The sequence below is a fragment of the Chrysochloris asiatica genome, unplaced genomic scaffold (assembly GCF_000296735.1).
Source record: "Chrysochloris asiatica unplaced genomic scaffold, ChrAsi1.0 scaffold00101, whole genome shotgun sequence".
Lineage (NCBI taxonomy): Eukaryota > Metazoa > Chordata > Mammalia > Afrosoricida > Chrysochloridae > Chrysochloris > Chrysochloris asiatica.
This window is the reverse complement of record NW_006408619.1, coordinates 6,149,145-6,167,860: the sequence shown is the minus strand read 5'-3', so window position 1 is coordinate 6,167,860 and position 18,716 is coordinate 6,149,145. Positions and strand designations below refer to the sequence as shown.

Below are 18,716 nucleotides of genomic sequence, written 5' to 3'. Positions count from 1 at the left end.
TACCAGTCCATTTCAGCTCACTGATGCATATGATATCGATATTTATGTGTTCCATTTCATTTTTGACTTCCATTTTTTTCCAGATTCATACTTCATACATTCCATGTTCCAATTCTCAATTGATGTTTACAGCTGTTTGTCATCATTTTGAGTTGTGCCCCATCAGCAAATGAAGGTCCCACTGTCTTTCTCCATTTGTGTCATCACAATGAACTCTACTCTGAGGAGGCAGCTCTTCCCCAGTCGCAATTTGAGAGCCTTCCGACCCGAGGGCCTCATTTTCCACCACTATATCTGACAGTGTTTCTCTGTTATTCATATAAGGTTTTCTGTGACTAAATATTCTAAAGTAGTTTGTCACTCTTTCTTCCTAGTCTGTCTCTGTCTGGAAGCTTATCTGAAACCTGTCCACCATTGGTGACCCTGCTGGCACTTAAAATACTGGTGGCATAGCTTTCAGAATCACAGCAACTCATGAGCCACCACAGTACAACAAATTGACCAACGAGAAATTCACTTGTAGTGAAATGGAAAATCACTGATGGGTTTTGAGAGTCATAAAGTTAGTTAGCATATTTTGACAAGATTGCACTAACTTATGTGTAGTTAGAATTAACTTACTTTAGGGATTGATTGTAAGTGAGTAATGTTTGAATCGATATTCAGGAGGATGTTATTATTATCCATGTACCAAACAATAGTGGTTTAACCGGGTGTACTGGTGACTGTTGAATTCAGGCTATTGTTTTAAGGTAGAACTAACAAGATTAGCTTTGTGTTGGGGTTTGTCATTTAAAGACAAGAACGGAATCAAGAATGGCCCCAAATGTGTTACACTTAAGCCAATGTAAATAAAAAGTAATCCTTATTGAGATAAGAAAAGTTATAGACACATCCTGGTGTAGGATAGACTGCGAACCGGAAGTCTGTTGTTCAAACATACCAGGAACTCCTTGGAAACCTATGGAGGGAGGGTCACTATGAGTTGGAACCAACTTGATGGCAAACAATAACAACATAAAACCATCAGATTGTCAGAAAAATCAAGAATTTGGTTTTGCACATAGTAAGTATCAAATATCTATTAGTCATTCACATGGAGATATTAAGTAGGCAGATGGATATCAAATCCTGGAAATCAAGGCAGTGATCTAGACTAGAAGTATAAATCTGGTACCCATAAGCATACAGATGAAGTATACAGACATGAGATTAGAAGAACCAGGGGTAAAACTTGTTGTTAAAGTCATCACAACCCATACCAACCCAGTAGATGGTTTCCAAGGAGAGACTGATAACTTTGAAGAGCTGGTCTTGTGGTTCAAACCAACCTTGTGGTCCTGCACTTATCTTACAGTGTCACACCAGTAGGGACATCAATCAAGAACTAGAAGGAGTGGTAAGTAAAGTAGATGAAAGCTGGGAGAATGTAATACTTTAGGTCCTTGGGAGAGACAAAGAGTTTGGGCTCAATTGCTAACCTAAAAAGAGGAAGACACACAGAAAGATGGATTAGCCAAGTGGCAGCATCAATGGGCTCAAGAGTGGCAACACTTGTGAGGTTGGCCCAGGACTGGGCAGTGTTTCATTCTGCTGTGCATAGTGTCATTATGAGTTGGTACCAATGTGATGCACCTAATGTCAACAACAACACTAACCTAAAAGATGGTATTTGGTGCCCACTAAACTGCACCACGGAATAAAGTCTTAGCAATCTGCTTCTTCCGTGTTTCCAGTCAAGAAAACCTGTGGAGCAATTCTGCTCTAACATAAGAGTGGCCGTGAGGTGGAACCAGGTGGACAACAGCAGGTCTTTGATGCTTTAGTAGCCAATAGAAGAGTGTGTGTTAAAGTTCCAATCTATCTTTTTTTTTTTTTTTTTTTTTTAACCTCTGTGAAGCTATAACATACTGTGGCAGATATTAAACAAAATGAGAAGTCTAAGATCATCTTATCCCCTTCAAACTCACCCTTTTGGGAGGACATACACTTTTGAAAATAATGCTGCAGTTGCCCAAGTCATTTGCAGAACCCTATTTTGGGGAATTGCTGTCATTTTCCCAAAGATATACATTGGTAGTACAGAATTGTCCTCTGAAAGACAATTTTGTTCAAAGATTAGATTTTTGTTTTTTTGTTTTTTGTTTCTTTTCCCAAGCTATGACTGGTTCATGAGGGCCATGAAATCAGACATTGCTATTCTTGGTCAAAACCAAAGTGTGAATGTAAATGAATGAGGTTGATTTGCAAACTCCCTCCCCTTTTAAGTAGTATTTATTTTCTTTACTTCCAACTGTGCAAGCCATGTGTGTTCTGCTAATTTCAAATTTAAAATGATAATAAGCTGAGAGGCAGATATTTGAACAGAATAAGGAAAATATTGATGGCTTTAAATTAGGAAAGGTGTGTATCAGACTTGTCTCCTCTCACCATACCTATTCAATCTATATGCTGAGCAAACAATCTGAGAAGCTGTATTATATAAAGAACACGGTATCAGGATTAGAGGAAGACTCTAACAACCTGTAGTATGCAGATGATACAACCTTGCTTGCTGAAAGTGAAGAAGACTTGAAATACTGATGAAGATCCAAGAACACAGCCTTCAATATGGGTTGCATCTTAATGTAAAGAAAACAAAAATCCTTACCATTAGACCAATACATAACATGATAAATGGAGAAAAGACTGAAGTTGTCAAAGGCTTCATTTTACTTGGATCCACAATCAAAACTCATGGAAGCAGCAGTCAAGAAATTAAAGGATGTATTGCATTAGGCAGATCCGCTGCACATACCTTTTTTTGGGGGGGCGGGGGGGGGGGCGGTACTCGCCCAGGTTTATTGAAAATTTTACAGCAGAGTAGAAAGATTCCAACGGCTCCATGTGGTGTTTGGAAACTCATCCCAACTGTGGGCTGAGTGACCTGCAGGTTGGACAGACTGACAAAGTCTAAGAGCTTCAGCATTTCCTTAGTGTCGGGATCTACTTTAATGATCTCCTGATCCAGGGTTGAAACAGCAGGAACATAATTCTCTCTCCTTTCTCTCTCCTCCTCCTCCTGAAGCTCCGCTCCATGAAGATACCTCTCACGGGTACCCTCTGGATCCGCTTCATCCAATGTGTGGTCTTGTTGCTGAACTTCTTGCTGGGAAGAATGGCGATTTCTGTGCACACATGCTTGTTTGGTGTGGAAGCCGTGGCCTAAGCGAGCGCAGCACTTCTCCATGGTGAGCCGAGCAGCCTTCTTTAAGGCTTTGGTGAGAACGCTGTCTGGACCTACAGCCGCTCTGTGAGGGCAGCAGGGGTGAAAAACTGCCCAGGACCTTTTAAAAGTGTTAAAGAGCAAAGATGTCAGTTTACGGACTATGGTTTGCCTGACCTAAGCCATGGTATTTTCAATTGCCTCATATGCATGTGAAGGTTGGACTACAAATAAGGAAGACAAAAAGAGATTTGATGCATTTGAAAAACAAATCTGTGTTGGAAGAAGAACAGTGGAAATACTCCTTCGAAGCCAGGATGGTGAGCCTTTGTCTCTCATACTTTCGCCATGTCATCAGGAAGAACCAGTTCCTGGAGAAGGACATCATGCTTGGTAAAGTGGATGTTCAGCATTAAAAAGGAAGACCCCCAATGAGGTGGACTCAGTCAGTAGCAGCAGTAATGGACTGAAATGTAGCAAAACCGCTGAGAATGGCAAGGGACCGCACACTATTTCGTTTTGTTGTGCATAGGGTTCATAGGAGGGGAAGCCAGCTTGATAGAACCTAACAGGGATGTGTTAAAATAAAGAAGAAACTCCACCTAGCATCTCACTCTTATAGCTTGTAAGTATATCTAGCTACTTTTTGTGTAATTTGTTAGAGACCAATGCACTTATGAACCACCTATAACAGCCATTAAGTTGGCTTTTAGCTAAAAGTTAGAAATAATTTTAAAAGGACCTACTTTGAAGGTGTTATAGAACTATCATTTGTAATTTTTAATGAGGACCCTTGATAACTCAATGCTTATGCACTTGGTAAGTGAAAAGTTGGTGGTTCAAAACTCGCAGTTGGCTCATGGGAGAAAGATGAAGTGGTCTGATTATATAAAGACTTCTTGTTGTTGTTAAGTTCTGCTGAGTCAGTTCTGACTCATAGTGACCCTGTATAGGGTTTCTGAGGAGTGGCTGATGAGTTTGAACACTGACCTTTGGGTCCAAACCGACCTTGAGGCCTAGTGCTTATCCTATGGTGCCACATCATAGCTACTAGGAAATCCTATGGGGCAGTTCTACTCTATCTTTTAGAGTTTCTGGGAGTCAAAAACGCCTTGATGACAATGGGTTAATTTTTCATAAAAGTTTCTCCACTTCTTTTTCTTATTTCTTCCCTCTTCTAACTTCCAGTTGATCAGCTTGTGGTAAAAATCACATGAAATTTGGAGTTAGATAGACTTGAATTTAAATTGATATTCTCTGACTATGAAGAAGTTATTCATCCTAAGTGAACCTCATTTCTTTCATCAATAAAATGGTGATTCTAATAGGTAATTTTAGATGATTAATTAAGATAGCATGTATAATATATAATGTAACTAGCACACATTAATGCTCATCAAAATGTGTTATAATTGAAAATGCATGGGTTTTATAGTCAGGAATATATTGCCTCATTCTTTTTCTCATCTGTAAATAATGAATAAAGTACCTTTGTCGTTAGTTTTATAAGAATTAAAATAAATCATATATATATATGTGTGTGTGTGTGTGTGTGTGTGTGTGTAAGGAGCTCTGGTAGCGTAGTGGTTACAAATTGGGCTGCTTATCTCACGGTGAGCAGTTCGAAACTACTAAAAATGAAATTGTAAAATAGTAGAATTTTACCATGAACTTTTTGAAGTCTCTTCATACCCACGAATATTCTCACACACTTATTTCCATCTCTTATTATCAAGAAGAGTCTTGGTGTGTCACTGTAGGATAAGCACAGAACAGCTAACCACAAGGTTGGCAGTTCAAATCCACCATTAGTTCCTTGAAAATCCTATATAGGGTCACTATGAGTTGGTACTTAACAATGACTGTCAAGAAGAACTCTCCAGTGGCAGACACCCCAACATATACCTGAGTCAGAGCTGGCTTCCAGGGTGACTCAATTCATAGGTAATGTTTGATCAAGGTTAAACAGTGATCCATTTTCAATGTCTTCATTCTGTGTGGATATAGGTCATCAATGCCAATAAATAGTTCTCCTTTCCTAGCTAGATGTGATGTCCCAGATTATCTGTATCTGTGGATATCAGCCCGACTGGAATACCAAAATCATCCTGAAACTTCAAAAAATACCAGTGACTAGGGTTCCCTTCCAGAAACTTTCATTCTACTTGTCTGGTGAGAACCCAAGCTTTTAACCCTACTTGTTCTAACCTGCACCAAAATCGAAAGGTACTGATTAACGTGACTCTGAATGGCCTTCCCAGGATACTGCTGCACATTTGGTGCCAAGGGTCAGAAATGAGGGACTTTACCACAAGGTTCTAGAAGGAGAGTTGTTCTCAAAAGTCTTACAGGACATAGAAATTCAAGCTGTGAAAAGTAAAATGATCCCTTAATACAACAAATATGAACAATCCAGAGAAAAGTGGTCTGAGAACAGAAGGCAAAATAAAACAACAACAAAAACCCAACAACCAGAAAGTAGAAGGGACCTAGGTAGAGATCAAAGCAAATAGATCCATAGAAGTCAGCCTGTGATTGAAATGCTTCAAAGTCATTGTCTGATCCAAGTTAGTTGATGATGTTTCTTCCGTTGGCACAGAAGTTCCTGAGTGGGGTGGATGGTTAATAAACTCAGTTGTTGAAAGTCATGTTGGAGGTGTTAGTTTACTTAGAAGTGCTTCAGAAGAAAGGCCTGGCAATCTACTTCCAAAAAAATCAACCATTGACAACTTATGGAGCTTAGTTCTACTCAGACACAAATGAGGTTGCCATAAACTGGAATCAACTTGGTGACAACTCATTTGGTTTAGTTTCATCGTTGTTGTTGTTGTTATGTGCCGTGGAGTTGGTTCTGACTCCTAGTGACCCTGTACAGGGTTTCCAAGGCTGTAAATCTTTACGGGAGCAAAACGCCTCATCTTTCTCCCATGGAACAGCTGGTAGTTTCAAACTGCTGACCTTGCGGTTCGCATCCCGATTCGTAACTACTACGCTACCAGAGCTCCTTTTAGTTTCATTAGGTCTAATCAAATAATCTCTACCAATGTAAACCATACTTCTGTGTATAATATAGTTAACAGCACACAGTTCAATGGTGTACACAGAGGGATCACATGTGGTTTCTCCATGGAGAATATGACTGTCTCTCCATAGGACTATGAACCTACTAACTTAATTAACTGGAATAGTTGGTGACTTCTGTGTATACTTTCCTGAAGCCCACCCCACACTTGTCTGCAGTACAGTTTGTTCTCGGGTGAGATTATGGTAAATAACTCTCATGCTTACATACTCACCCAGGGCCCAGAGCCAGAAAATTCCTGCCACTGAATGAAGATCTTTACCATGAATAATTACAAACGAGGCAGGCAATCATATGCGTCATGGTTCATTGGTCCCGTCAGAGTAAAACAAAGACATTTTTCACTCTCTCCACTGTTCCATATGCACTATTAAAATGCCTTGGTAGATTACTGTAAATAATTCAAATGTTTATTAAAAACTCTGTTGGAAGATCAAGGAATCATAGATAATAGGAAGGAATACTATCCAATTTATTTTTATATGGCATTCTCCATCCATCATATCACAAAATGCTTCAAGGGGAAACGGGAGAGGAGGCAGGCTTTTCAGGCAAGATTCAAAGAGGAGGGCATTTTAAACGATCTGAAGAGTAACATTAAGAAGGAATGTTTTGCTTTTTTAGGGCTCTAGTTTTTTGTTTTCTGTTTTTCATGTTGTTGTTTTGATGGATCCTGCCATTTCTCTAATTAGTTCTGACATTTAGTTATTTTAATTAGTTGGCAACTGATGGGTGGGCTTACAGGAAAAAAGTTGTCATGAGCTGCCATCCCCCAAAATCCGACCCATAGTGACCACATGTAATAGCGTAGAACTGACCTTTAGGAATTTTTAGGGTGCCATTTTCAAGGGAGTGTTGGTATGTCAGTGTAGGATAAGCACTGGACTACTAACCGACAGGTTGGCAATTCAAACCCATCTGCTGTTCCCTGGAAACACCATACAAGGTTGCTATGAGTCGGAACTGACTCAATGTCACAGTTTTCATGGGGGACCTATTGTGGCACAGTAGGATAAAAATTAGACTGCTAACCTCAACATTCGATTTCATTCCTGTATGGGCAAATTTCAGAAAAGTCATCTCACATTTCTATCGTTTTTACTTCTGTGAAGAATGAATTTCCCCCTACAGACCATGCTCATGAAAGAAGTGATGGGTGCTCTTTTGTTGATTGTTGTTGTTGCTGTTGTGGAGTGCTGTTGAATCAGTCTGACTCCTAGTGACCCTATACTGGGTTTCCCAAGAATGGCTGGTGGGTTTGAATTGTCAACGTTGTGGTCAGCAGTTCAGTGTTGATCCTACAGTGCCAAACCAGGACTCTGGAATGTTGATAGAGTGCTAATAGATGTTGATATTCTTACAGACAGCTCTATATAATTCAAGACTTCTATCCCCCAAAGTATTTTATTATGCCATTAAAACTGCTTGCTTTGTATGCTTTATATTTCATATTAGATTATGAACATTGCTAGATGACTCTATATTTTTGTTTGTTTGTTTTATTGTGAGCTGAATGATAGTTTACATGGAAGAACATCGGTTTTACACCATCGTTTCATTGCAGTGATTACAGTCTCCTCCGTGCATCATCATTCAACAGTATTTACTGCCATTCCTTGTTTTGTTTAGGGGGGAGATACAAACAGAAACACTCGGGAATATATACTGACTTAAACAACCAAAGGGCACATTCTGCAAACCTGCCTCCTGGCTGCCAGCAACCAGTCCCTCTCTTTTCATGAGTCCAGAGTCTTCATCTGCTCCCTTTCTCCATGTCCTCATCTCTGTCTCCAGCTCTGGTGTCACTGCATCTCTGGATAGGCTCCTATACTCTGCTCATGCTCTTCTCCTTTGATGGTCCTAGGGTCCTGTGATTCTGTACTGTAATACTAACTACTCTCCCCTTTTATGCTACAAAACTTCTAACTTTAGAGTTGTGACAGTCACATTTAGTCATGATAACAGTTACTCACTATTGAGTCATAGGAAGCTATCCTCATCACTTTTCACCAGACCCATCTAGACAAAGGAAAACTATTTAATTGGGACTCTACCTTCCCCCTCACACTCTTAAACTAAACTCCCCCTTGAAAACTTGTAAGCCAGTCACTTCATGTCTTTATCGCTCCCTCATTTTAGGTAGCCAGTGATCGGACAATCTCTTTGATATCCCATGAGAGTAAAGTTTTACTAAAGGTAATACAAAAGTGCCTACAATCATACATTGACAGAGAACTTCCAGAGGCACGCTGGATTCAGAAGAAGCCATGGAATGAGGGATATCATTGCTGATGTCCGATGGATCTTAGCTGAAAGCAGAGAATATCAGAAAGATGTTTACCTGTGCTTTATTGAATACACAAAGGCTTTTGATTGTGTGGATAATGACAAGCTATGGACAACATTGTGAAGTATGAGTATTCTGGAACACTGAATTGTGCTCATGAGGAATCTCTACCGGGACCAAGAAGCAGTTGTTCGAACAGAACATGGGAACACTGAATGTTTTAAATTAAGAAAAGGTGTGCGACAAGGTTGTATTCCTTCACCATACTTATTCAACCTGTATGCTGAGCAAATAATCCAAGAAGCTGTGCTATATGAAGAAAAATATGGCATCAGGATTGGAAGAAGACTCATTAACAACCTGCAATATGCAGATGTTACAGCCTTGCTTGCTGAAAGTGAAGAGGACTTAAAACATTTACTGGTGAAGATCAGAAGAGCACAGCCTTCAGTATGGATTACATCTCAATGTAAAGAAAACAAAAATCCTCACCACTGGACCAATAAATAACATTCTCATCAATGGAGAAAAGATTGAAGTTGTCAAGACTTCATTTTTCTTGGATCAACCATTAACACTCATGGAAGCAGCAGTCGAGAAATCAAATGACGTGTTGCATTAGGCAAATCTGCTGCAAAAGACCTTTTTTAAATGTTGAGGAGCAAAGATGTCAGCTTGAATACTAAGGTGTGCCAGGCCCAAGCCATGGTATTTTCAATAACCTCATATGCATGTGAAAGCAGGACAGTGAATAAGGAAGACCATAGAAGAATTGATGCTTTTGAGTAATGGTGTTGGAGGAGAATATTGAAAGTGCTATGGGATCCCAAAAGAACCAATAGATCATTTTGGAAGAAGTGCAGCCAGAGTGCTCCTTGGAGGCCAAGACGGCCAAACTTCATCTCTCATACTTTGGACATATTGTCAGGAGGGACCAGTCGCTGTAGAAGGATATCGTGTTTGGTAAGGTGTAGGGTCCCAATGAGATGGATTGTCCAAATGGCAGCATTGATGGACTCAAGCATGACATCAGTAGTGAGGTTGGCCCAGGATTGGACAGTGTTTCGTTCTGCTGTGCTTAGGGTGGCTATGAGTTGGTGCTGACTCGATGGCACCTAAGCAACAAATATGGGTATCTTTTCTTAAGTTTTTATAATAATCATCTTATGCAGTTTTTGTCCTTTTGTGACTGACTAATTTCACTCAGCATAATGTCTTCAAGGTACATCCACGTTACGTGGTGGCTTGCAACTTCCTTGTTATTCTTCAAGGTAGCATAATATTCCATTGTGTATATGTAATAAAGTTTGTTTATCCATTCTTCCACAGCTGGGCACTTAGACTATCTCCATCTTTTTGCTGTTGTGAATAGTACTGCTATGCACATTGGTGCGCAGATATCTACTCGTGTTATAGTTCATATTTTTGTGGCTATATACCAAATAGAGGAATTACTGGATCATATGGTATTTCTATTTTCAACATTCTGAAGAAGCCTCATACTGTTTTTTAGAGTGGTTGGACCATTTTGCATTCCCACCGGCAATGTAAGAGTGTCCCAGTCTCTCCACATCCTCTCCAGTGTTTATTGTCCTCTGCATTTTTGAACTTTGCTGTTATTGCTTGTGTGAGATGATATCTCTTTGTTCTTTTGATATGAAACTATCTAATGGCCAAAGCTCTTGAACATTCCTTCATATGTTTGTTGGCTGCCTGAATCTCTTCAGGCAGGTGAAGTGTCTGTCATATCCTGTGCCCATTTTTTTAATTGGGGTATTTGTCTTTTTTCTCTTAGAGGTGTTGTAGTACTGTATATTTTAGAAATTAGTCCCTAGTCTGATATGCTATTGCAAAAGATCTTCTCCCAATCTTTGGGCACATGCTTTTTACTGTTTTGGTGAAATTCTTGGATGCCCGTTAAGTTTCTAATTTTCTGACTGTCCCAATAATCTATTTTGTCTTCTTTTGTTTTGTAATTTTCACAATGTTTCTTTTGTATATGTGCTCTTAATTATGTTGAGGAGCTTCCCTTCAATTCCTACTTTGTTGAGGGTTTTTATCGGGAATGGATGGTGGATTTTGTCAAATGCCTTTTCTGCATCAATCAATATGATCATATGGTTCTTTTCTTTTTTTCTTATTTGCATAGTGGATTACGTTGATTGTTTATCTAATGCTGGCCCATGCTTGCATCTCTGATATGAATCCCACTTGGTCAAGCTGTATTATTTTATTGATGTGTTGTTTAATTCTTTTGGCTAGGATTTTGTTGAGAATTTTTGCCTCTGTGTTCATGAGGGATATTGGTCTATACTTTCCTTTCTTAGTGATGTCCTTCCATGGTTTTGATATGAGGGTTAAACTTGCTTCATAAAATGTATTAGGGAGTTTACTGTCCTCTTCTATATTCTGGAATAACTTGAGTAGAATTCGTGACAGCTTTTCCCTGAATGTTTGGTCAAACTCAACATTGAAGCCATCTGTACCTGACCTTTTTTTGGTTGGGGTTTTTTGATGACCTGGTCAATTTCTTCCTTTGTTATAAGTCTGTTCAAGTTTTCTACTTCACTCTGTCTAAGTTTAGGTACGTTATGCTTTTCAAAAAGTATTTACATCTCCTCTACATTTTTAAATTCACAGCTCTTCATAATATTCTGTTATTATACTTTGGTTTCTATTGCTATGTTGTACCATCACCCATGTGGTTTCTTATGAGTGTTATTTGTATCTTCTATTCTTTTGTTAGGTTTGCCAATGTTTTTTCAATTTTATTAATTCTTTCAAAGAACCAGCTTCTTGTCCTGTTTATTTTTTCTGGTTTCTATCTCGTTTATTTTTGCTCTAAGCTTTATTATTGCCTTTCTTCTGTTGACTGTAGGTTTATTTCTAGTTGTTGGAGATGTTGTGTTAATGTGTTGATTTTGGATCTTTCTTCTTTTTGGATATGTGCATTTATTGCAATAAATTGTCCTCTTTGTATTGCTTTTGCTGTGTCCCAAAGATTTTAGTATGTTTTGTTTTCATTCTCATTTGTTTCTAGGAACTTTGTGAATTCATGTTTTATTTCTTCTACTACCCAGTAGCATTTCAGCAGAGTGTTATTCAGTTTCCATGTATTTGACTTTATTTCCTTGGTTTTACTATTGTTGATTACTAATTTTATAGCACTGTAGTCTGAGAAGATGCTTTGTAGCATTTTGATGTTTGTAAACTTATGGAGATTTCTTTTGTGGACTAAGACATGGTCGGTTCTAGAGAATGTTCCATGTGCACTGGAAAAGAATATATTGTGCTATTGTTGGGTTGAATGCTCTGTATATATCTATGAGGTCAAGTTGGTTTATCATGTTGTTTAGTTCCCCTGTGTCTTTCTGGTTGTTCTATCCATTTTGGAAAGCAGTGTATTAAAATCTCCCACTATTAATGTAGATTTGTCTATTTCTTTCTTCAAATCTATTAGAGTTTGCTTTATATAGTTTGGAGCTCTCTCACTGGGAGCATAGATGTTTACTATGCTTATGTCATATTCTTCCATTTACCCTTTAATCATGAGAAAATGTCTATCTTTATCTATTATGCTGGGTTTTGCCTTAAAGTTTATTTTATCAGAGATTACTATTGCCACCCCTGCTCATTTTTTATTGCAATTAACTTGTTTGTTTGTTTTTTCCAACCTTTTAAACTTTTAGTCTGTTTTTTTTTTCTTCTTTGTGTAAGGTATGTCTCTTGCAGACAGCATATTGAAGGATCTTGTTTTCTTCTTCTTTCTGCCACTCCCCCTTGCTTAAACTGTTGCCTTTAATTCTTTGACATTCAGTGTAATTATCAATAGGTGTGGATTAATTGTTGCCATTTTGTGTTAGTTTGTGTGTATGTATGTATGGTACTGCTGGTTTCTTTGTTCTGCATGCCTTCCTGTGCTGAATTCATCTTTTTTGTGGTCTTTCTTTTCAGTTTCTTCATAGTTTTAATGTTGCCATGGTCTTCTTGGATTTTCATTTTCTTGGTGTGTTTGAGGTATTACTTTATTTGTGGTTACCTTATAGTCTATTAACTTTTTTAAACAGTCTATTTTATCCTGTAATATACCTGACCTCCTTGCCATCTGGATCTCAGTTCCTATGATTTTACCTTCTTTCACATTGTGATTGTTTTCGTCATAGACTGACCTCCCAATCTTTGAAATTCATATTTATAGTTTTGTTCTGTTCTGGAATCTTCCATTTATTGATTAAGTTCCAGGTGGTGCTGCCACATATGTCAATCTGGTTGTTGGCTGTTCTTGTTGGTTTTCAGTCCAGAGAACTCCCTTTTGGATGTTTTGCAGCACAACGTGGACTTTGGAAAAATCCCTTAGCTTCTATTTATCCTGGATTGCTTCAATTACACCGTTGTGTTTGAATAACAGCTTTGCTGGGTGGAGGATGCTTGGTTGGCAGTTTTTGTCTTTCAGAGTTTTATATATGTCTCCCTATTACGTTCTTGTCTTCACAGTTTCTGCTGAAAGATCCAAGTTTATTCTGATTTGCTTGCCTTTGTATTTAACACTTCTCTTTCCGCTAGCTGCTTTCAGGATTCTTTCCCTACCTTTGATTTTAGAAAGTGTGATAATTACATGTCTTGGTGATTTCCTTTTGGGGTCTATTCTTCCTAAGGTTCGTTAAGCTCCTTGAATGCTTATCTTGACACTATTCAGGATGTTAGGGAAATTTTCTTCCAGAAACTCTTCAACTATCTCCTCTGTGGACTTGTGTGATTCTTTCTGTTCTGGAATTCCAATACTCCTTAAGTTATTCCTCTTCATGTTGTCTTACATGAATCTTAGGCTTTCTTCAGATTTTTTTTTTTTTTATTCTTTTCTCTGCTTTCTTGTCTATCTTAACAGTATTGAGAGATTTGTCTTCCAGCTTGCTAGTTCTGGCTTCCATATCTTTAATTCTACTCCTTTGCCCTTTGAGTGTATTGTCCATTTCTGATATTTTATTATTAATCATTTGTACCTCTTTTTGCAGGTTTTGAATAGTTTCCAATGTTGTATCTATCTTATTTTATTGTTCCTGTAGCACTTTCCTGACTTCTTCCTTATTTTTCTAAACCCCTCTGTGGATCATTTGCACGCACCTAATTATCATTCTCTTGAATTCCTCCTTCCAATGTGATGTCTAGATCTACTGCATACTCATCTGTCCCAGTCATTCTACCATGTTTCTGGACATGTGCTGATATGCTCATCTGTTTCTTGGGTATATTTCAATACTGAACTGTGACCTCAATAATTAGATGAATGTATTATTATGCTTTCTGGTTGCCTCCAGGTAGATGTGATCAGGAGATGGGCTTCCCTTTTCACTCTTCTTATTTCTGAACTCAGAGTAAATGTAGAAGGTGTTGGCTGCCTACCTGGTGTATGTTGTTGTTGTGGTCAGGTGCCATCGAGTCGGAACCAACTCATAGCGACCCTATGCACAGCAGAACGAAATAATGTCTGATCCTGGGCCAACCTCACTGCTGCTGCCACACTTGATGCCATCAATGATGCCACCTGGTTGATCCATCTTGTTGGGGGTGTTCCTCTTTCTCTCTGACCCGCCACTTTACCCAGCATGACATCCTTCTCCAGTGACTGTTCCCTCCTGACAATAACCTGGTGTATAGCAGCTGGTATTGGCTTTTGTCTGGATGGTGGGATTCTGTAGAGTGTGATAGTAGCTTGACAATATGACCATAATTGTTGTCTCTTCTTGAGTAATATGTGGAAAGAAAGAGCCCCCTAAAGGTAAAGCAGGGATCAAAAATACAAAACCACAATAGCAAGAAAAACAGATTGGATACTATAGCCTATAATAACAGCAAAAAAATACTGAAAAAAACAAAAATTTTGTAGCAAAATATGAATATAAGTTTAATGTTCCTCTCTTGGTGTCTTGTCTTCAAGTCCCCTGAGAAATTTCAAGATGTCACTGTTAGTCCTTATGATGAAACTCAAGATTTAATTTTTGGCCTGTTTCCTTTTTAATCTATTTGTCTCCCACTCTACAATCCCTGTTTAGGCCTTTTTCTTAGTGATTAACAGTTCAGGGCTGGCTGTAGCTGTTTTGTGCTGCCATTTGGTTTTAATTGGGGCTTTTCCCTTTAAATTCTGTTGAGCAGATCTGTCTGCATGCATAGTAGAACCCTTCGGGGGTGAGGGGGAGGCATGTCCACTTGCTCAGGCATCCCTCTAGTCACCAGAATGGAGATGTGCAGACAGCAAAACCATGAACAGAGGCAAAAAAAAAAAAAAAAAAAAAAACCCACAAAAGAACGTCCACACCTTTACATCTGAGGATGTGTCAAGTATCCCTGGTGGCTCTGAACCATCCCCTGCTCTTTCTCACCCAAGATGGCTACTCCAGGAGCCACTGAGTCCAGCTGATCAGAAAAAACACCAGTTTTTTGCTTCTGCTATAAATTTCACTGGCTGTAAGCCTTCAAACTTTCTAATATCCCTTTATGTGAAATTCAGAGTTCTGGGATCATCTCCTGAACCTGCTTCTTCTTCTGAGTTATTGCTGCCAGATGTTTGCACTACACGTCACCCTAATCCATCATTAAGCCCCGCCCTTGCCGCTTCACTTTTAATGTATTAGTATGACATGAAAACTGCCCTTTCTAAAACAAATGAATCAATTTGTTTCTCTGTCTGATTGTATCAGTAGCAATAAGATGGATACTTGCTGATGCAGTTCAAGCTCACCAGTGGCTCCTTGGAAACCCTATACAGGGACATTATGAGTCATAACCAACTGGAAGGCGCTTAACAACAACAACAACAGTAGTGCTTAATTTATGGGTTATTGTTGTTGTTGTTATGTGCCGTGGAGTTGGTTCCGACTCATATCAACACTGTACCGGGTTTCCGAGGCTGTAAATCTTTATGGGAACAGAAAGACTCATCTTTCTCCCACGGAACAGCTGGTAGTTTCGAACAGCTGACCTTGAGGTTTGCAGCCCAATTCATAACCGCTACCCTATGGGTTATTAGATGCACTTAAATCTCCCTCCTTTTTGAAGTTAATTGCTATTGCTGTTGTTAAGTGCCTGGAGTTGGCTCTGATTCATAATGATGTACTGTAGAGTTTTTGAGGAGCAGCTGGTAGATTTGAACCATCAACCTTATGTTTCAAACCAACCTTGTGGTCCATTACTTTATCCTGCCACTCCACACAAGACTCCTGATGTCCTGAAGTTAATTAGGGTCATGCAATGGTGTGGCACTGTGGGCTAATGCATCAGACTGCAAAGTCATTTGAACTGCAAGGTTGGTGGTTCAAGCTCACCAGTTGCTCCTTGGAAACCCTATACAGGTCAGTATGGGTCGGAATCGACTCAATGGCACTTAACAACAACAGCAACAATGGACCATTAGAAGAAAAGATATATGTCACTTCCAGTTTCAGGAAGTAAAAGGGCCATTCTTTTTCTCCTACCTCCTGGTAAGAAGCTATGTATTAAAATGATGATGCTTTCAGATGGAGTAAGCCTGAATCACTGAGTCTCTGCGTGGATGAGAATAAAACAGGCATTAACTTAATTAAGGTTTATGACCAGACAAGACTTTGTCAGGAACATTTCCTTCTATTGGATTCCTCATTTTTATATACAACCTGCGTTACTTTTTACTCACACTTGGAAATGTGTTGTCATTCTTCTCCCTTTCTCTGTGCTTCATTTATCACTTCCTATCAATTTTATTCCCAGGCAGCCCCTGATAAATGTGTCTCTTGCCTACTTCTGCACTTACTTCCTACTTTGGCCCATAATCAATGGATTTCTAAATGGTCTACTCAACTGAGATTTCCCTTGATAAATGTCCCTAACTTGTATACACAAATAGCAAATATCTAAGCCAAACTTTGATGAAGCCAGTCTTCTCCAGTAAACCATTGATAGCTACCTATTGTCTAGAGAATTAAGTTAAAATATCTTTAGCCTGACATTTTAAATTCACAATGCTCTGGCCAACACATCTATTTTTCATCCTCAACACTTATATTCATATCCTATTGATAGTGCAGTGAGGAAATTAAAATACAACTCTTTTCTCGTCTAACTATGCATACTCCTGTGTGCCTGGGTTCATGAAGCCACATTGTTTACCTGCCTGTTTTATTAGTCAGGCTGTGTTGAGTTTATTTGGTGGTAACACATCAGTCCACGATCTTAAAGGCTTATTATTACATCATTTGTTTCTTAAATTCTCAAAGCCTTTTGTATGTTAGGTACTCTCTAGAAATGCCCTAATTCAGTGATATGATTACCCAAGCTGTATTGATCAAGTAGATTCACCATCTAAACACATAGCTTCCACACTCACCAATAAAGGAGAAGAATCAATTGAAAGACTTTCGTTACTTGAACCAGGAGTGGTTTCTGTTACTTCTGTGCATAATCGAGTTAAGAAAGATCACATGTCCCTATTGATGGCTAGAGTCTTATTAGAGGACTTGTCACTGTCCACTGAAGAGACAGACATGATATGGATAACTGATGATAATGTTCAGTTCATCCATTTTGCTTCATTAAAAATTTTGCTGTTCCATAGTAGGAAATTACTGCTTTTACTTTGACAATAAAACTGGTGTATCAGCAATAGCATGTATTTTTGTTAATATTGAAATTAATGAAATTTAAAGAAATACTGTATTGTAGTAATTTCTTTATGTTATGTCCTCAAAACCTAGCAAAATTAAATTCTTTCATCTGTGGTTCTTTATTGGAAAAATATGAGATGTATTGGGTATATATGATCGTCTCTTCCTGATGAATTACTAGCAATTTTATCAATGATAGACTACTAATATTTCCATGGTTGCATTTAGGTAACAGGATTCATTTTCTTTTCATTGTAATTTGTATGAACATTTGGTTTTCCACTCAACATTTCCTGCTACACCACAGTTCATTTCATTATATTGATTGTATTCCTAACAATGCAACACCGTTCTTTCTACTGCCTTCTTGTGTTTCTAGTTTTTTAAATCTTATTCTTACCCTTCCTGCCTTCTAAGCTTTGTTGTTGTTGTTAAGTGCCCTGGAGTCAGTTCTGACACAGAGCTACCCTGTCTAGGGTTTCTGAGGAGTGGCGGGTGAGCTTGAACCGCCAACCCTGTAGTTCAAACTGACCTTGCAGTCCAGCACATTAACTAACCTACAGTGCCATACCAGGACTCCTTGTAAGCTTTATTCCTGGCCAAATGCCACTCTTTTGATCTCAGGCTGTTGATAGCTCTAAGGAGTGTGTTAACTCTTTGGCATTATTGTTCGCCTGTTTATAGGCCTCTCTATTGTCTCACTGGTATAGTGCTGTGGGGGTAATGTACTGAACTGCAAAGTCAGTTTGATCTACAAGGTTGGCAGTTCAAGCTAACCAGCCACACTTCAGAAACCCTATATAGGGTTGCTAGGGGGTGAGAAACAACTCGACAACACTTACCAAGAACAACAACAATTGCTTGACTAAAATTTGAGTAGTGGAAGTGAGTTCAGCTCCAGACCTGAAGAATGACTAAATGTCTGAGTGTTTCAGCAGTCTCTGGTAGACCAATTAACCTAGTATTTTTATATTTTCATGATTTTGAGTTTCATTCCACATTTTTTACCACTATCCACAACCACTTGTCCGTCAGTTCGCTGTACTATGCATGCTGCTAGAACGCTGGCAACTATGTCACCGGTATTTCATATACCAGCAGGGTCACTCATGGAAGACAGGTTACATTAAAGCTTCTAGACTAAAACAGAGTAGCAAGAAGGAAGGGGAAGGCCACTTATGAAAAGTTAGCTAAAATGCACTAATGAGGGCAATTTTCACCTGGACAATCTTACAGTTTACTATGCCAGAAAGCCAGAAATGAAAAATTGAAGAGGAATGCTGTCACATTCATCATCAAAACAGATTAAGGCACGGGAGATATGCAAGGACTAAAAGGAAAAGAGGCAAGTAGTGATATATACGCAAATATATATATATATATATTTGTTGTTGTTGTTGTTAAGTACTGTCGAGTCGATTCCAACCCATAGCGACACTTTATTGGGTTTCCAAGAAGCAGTTGGTGAGCTTGAACCACCAACCTTGCAGTTCAAATGACTTTGCAGTC

The 18,716-nt window shown here is 38.8% G+C and overlaps 1 pseudogene; it reads right to left on the bottom strand.

Moving 5' to 3' along the window:
• Positions 1-1,469: 1,469 nt before the first annotated feature.
• The window catches only part of LOC102819903, a 97,824-nt pseudogene continuing 80,577 nt past the window's right edge, over positions 1,470-18,716 (bottom strand).